Source organism: Osmerus mordax, chromosome 14, assembly GCF_038355195.1.
Source record: "Osmerus mordax isolate fOsmMor3 chromosome 14, fOsmMor3.pri, whole genome shotgun sequence".
Taxonomy (NCBI): Eukaryota; Metazoa; Chordata; class Actinopteri; order Osmeriformes; family Osmeridae; genus Osmerus; species Osmerus mordax.
Genome location: NC_090063.1, coordinates 11,997,791 through 12,001,737, shown reverse-complemented (window position 1 = coordinate 12,001,737; position 3,947 = coordinate 11,997,791). Strand labels below are relative to the sequence as shown.

The following is a 3,947-nucleotide window of genomic DNA, read 5'->3' as shown; positions in this document are numbered from 1 at the left end:
TCAAACACACACACACAAAGGACAGTACTGATTGTGTCACCTAGACTCTGGAGAGAGAAATATGATCAGCAATCGATGTTTGAACTGCTGTGATTGACTTTGTTGCTGCCTTGAGGTTCCCACCCACACACACACACACACACACACACACACACACGCACACACACGCACACACACACACACACACACACACACACACACACAAAGACAACACACAGTCCTTCACACACATTCGTACACACAACAACCAAAGGGGAAAAAATCACAACCATCAAATTGATGTGATTGCCACTGGTGCCTGTTTTTAATCAACTCCAGGGCCACACACACACATACACCACACGCACAACACACACACATTTCGTCTGCTTTTTGCTCTCTCAAGTCTGAGTGGAGAAAAAAAAGGGAAAGTTAACGATAAATTATTATTGATCTCCAGGGCAGGAGGGCTTGCCTTCAGATAGATTCACAAGGTCGTTTCCCTAGCCTCACAGTTTATCACAGCACACACTCCAAGGGGTACATAGGAAATGGAGTCCTCCACCAGCTAACTTGATTAGAAAAGATCCTAGTTTGAGAACACAGATGGCCCCATTAGGTCTGTGATTGTAATTGAGTGCCGGATTGAAGCGCTTTCCACTTGCTGTCGGTTGACTGATATGACATCACAAATTTTAGTTGCTAGGCAGTTTCCAGTAGCAACAAGCTACAATGTCAACATGGACTCCAGAGCCTCTGCGAGGACTTGTCTAGTTGCAAACACCTTCCTAGTTGTCAACTCCCTCCAATCCTCCTGTGCAGTCAAAACGTCTGTTATGAAATTACCTCACGAAATGTGTTTCTCTCATTTTTCGTACCCTCAGTTTAATGTATTCCTTAATATCTCCTCTGTGCTTGGTCCTGAAGCATGGGGCGAGTTAGTCCTCTTTATGATCCCTGGAGAGGCCTACACTGCCTGAAGCCTGTGGAGACACTTACAGGGGAAAGGTGTATTACAGCTTGGAGAGATGCACGCACACACACACACACACACACACTCACACACACACACACAGAGACTCATACACACACGCATGCACATTGACGCACACGCACACACAGAAGCAGAAACACTCACACACATATCTCCGTGCTCCCTTCCCAATCCCCTGGCTATAAGGGATTCATTATCTGCCAATGGCCTGTGGATGTAATGAGGTTATAGAGAAACTGGAAGGTGTGTGTGTGTGAGAGAGGGAGTGTTACCTCTGTACTTTTGGGCTTGCGAGTCCCTCTGCACTTGTGTGTGTGTGAGATGGGAGTGTGTGTGTGTGCCAACAGTACAGTGTGAATAAGAGAAGAGGTGCTAAAAGAGGAATCTTTATGACTGCCGCCGGAGACCCCCCCCCACGCACACACACACGCACGCACGCACACACACACACACACACACACACACACCTTCCACATTTAACCATCCATCTTTCATATCTGACATCAACACCTTTCTCGCCCCACCAATTTGATCCTCTCGTTTTATTCCTTCATTTCATCCTTCTTTTCTCCTCTCTCAGGTTTGCTTAAGCTGACTCCAAGGTCAGTTCAATTTAACTTTTGGCCAGCGCCGTGAGGTGTCCATTCTGCTAGGGTTAAACTGCCAGCCACCCCTTCTCTTCAGTCTGAGAGAAAGAGAGTGTGTGTGTGTGTGTGTCACAGAGGACCAGACAGAAAGACAGAGAAGGTTTCACGAGGCTGATATTGGAGTGTGTCTGAAAAGTGAAGGTCACATGTGAAGTGTTTGTCTTGCCAGGGGTGCATGTGAGTGTGCACGCAGGCAGGCATGCATGAGCATGTGTGTATGTGCGTGAGAACATTCAGAAATAGAATAGCACCAACTTTAGTATACTCTTTACAATCATCTTTTTCCCAGGGCCTATAACATACACATACCTACACACACATTGGCACACACACACACACACACACACACACGCACACACTCCACAACTCTAAATAATGAGAGGCTTGTCACTTCCAATCAGAGTCTGTGTGAATTGGCTGGGGGTCACCGGGATGGACAGGCGAAAGTGTCCCCCCCCCCTCCTTTGGGGTCTCCCACCCGCCCTTGGGCCTGAGGGGGAGAACTGAGGGGAGGAGAGAGGGAAGGAGAGGATGAAGAGGAAAGGAGGGAAGACAAGCAGTCTGCTACTGGTCAGATGACATCAGTGTCACTCTGGAGCAGTGCACCACAACTGCACCATCTCTGGAATTCAGTGTGTGTGAGTGTGTGTGTGTATGTGTGTGTGTCGGCAGAGGATCAGAATATTGAGCTGTCTTGGTTGAGTAAATCCGCAGTTATGAAATATATGTTTCCAACTAAGGATGATCTGAAAGATGAATGATTGAGTGAATGAGGGAAAGAATTTCAAACCTCCGCAAGTATTTTTCTAAACTTCCCTCTCATCCTTTGTTCCGATATCATAACCCCCAGGTCAGCCAACCTCCCCTCCCACCACCACCATCAACTTTATTTCATACCCCCTCCCCTCCTCTCCCTTCACCACTCTTCCAATATTTCCACCAACCCAAGACTTGCTTAAAACTCACCTGCTTAGCTTGTCAGGGATAAGGCCTACTGAGAGGGGATGTGAGCCTGTCTCACATCAGGGCCCACTGAGAGGGGATGTGAGCCTGTCTCACAACAGGGCCCACTGAGAGGGGATGTGAGCCTGTCGCACATCAGGGCCCACTGAGAGGGGATGTGAGCCTGTCTCACCTCTCAGCTGGGTCTCTTGCTGTGGCACAGTTGGGAGTGGAGCTATCTAGCCTCACGCAAACACGATAGGGATTACTTGCTGTATACACACGCACCTCAGATATACAAGCACACACACTTATCTACTGTACGATTCACATACACACCTCATGTTCACTGTCTCACACACACACAAGCACACATATTGTAAGTACACAGACGCACACACAGACACACTGCTCTTCCTCAGCATCCCAGGGGCAGTGTGATAGGCTTTAATGGAAATTGAGGATAGCATTTCCTCCAAATAAAACAGAAATAAGCATATTCCCCAGACGGCTAGGATGGGGTGAGAGTGAGATCTATTAGGTGTGATTACTGGCGTGTGTGTGTGTTTCTAGGTCTATAAATACACCAGAGTCAGGGTGAATGAAGGAGGTCTCCATGGTGATTTGTTTGCATGGATTAAATGTCAGTTTTGGAAATATGTTATTACACCAGAACCCCTAGGAATATCAGAGAGAGAAAGAGAGAGAGAGGGAGAGAGAGAGAATGAGAGAGTGAAAGACAAGAGAAAAAGTGAAAGTAAAGGGCAATATAAACAGTCACAAACTGCTGACTTTTCGACAGCCAATGTCATACCCTATTATTACGGCCCGGTAGGAGCTGTATGTGTGTGTGTGTGTTATTCAGGCCCCAGGAAGGGCTGTGTGTGTAAGTATGTGTGTGAGTGTTTGTGTGTGCATCAGACGGCCTGGGAATGTCTGAGGCCCAGGCGAGGTACAGGCCAGCGCACGTGACATGACATGACCTCATGTCAGAATCAAGCAGCCAGCTGTGACGCAACTCCGCTGGGCTGCAACCGGAGCCAGAGTTATTGGTGGTAGTTCACAGCCCTCCAACAGGTGGCTCCGTGGCGCAATGGATAGCGCATTGGACTTCTAGTCAAACACTTGAGGGGTGATTCAAAGGTTGTGGGTTCGAGTCCCACCGGAGTCGCAGTTTTGTTGTGTTGTGGTCTTCAAATGTAAAAAAGAACTCTCTGACAAAATACTCTTAAGCTCTTAAGTAACAAAGTAGTGGAACAATCGGTTCAAGCTAGTTGATGCAGGAGGTCACTCCAGGACCTGTGCGCTGCCAGCACCACCGTCACATCACGCAGGTTTGGCACTCCTACTTTACAGCCAGGGTGTTCTATTCAAGTACCAGAACT

General features: G+C 47.9%; 1 non-coding gene across 1 annotated transcript; it reads left to right on the top strand.

Moving 5' to 3' along the window:
• The first annotated feature begins 3,641 nt into the window (after positions 1–3,641).
• trnar-ucu (transfer RNA arginine (anticodon UCU)) lies at positions 3,642–3,733 on the top strand. Its single transcript is given in 2 exon segments — positions 3,642–3,678; positions 3,698–3,733. It is a non-coding gene; the product is annotated as a tRNA-Arg (tRNA).
• Positions 3,734–3,947: the final 214 nt, after the last annotated feature.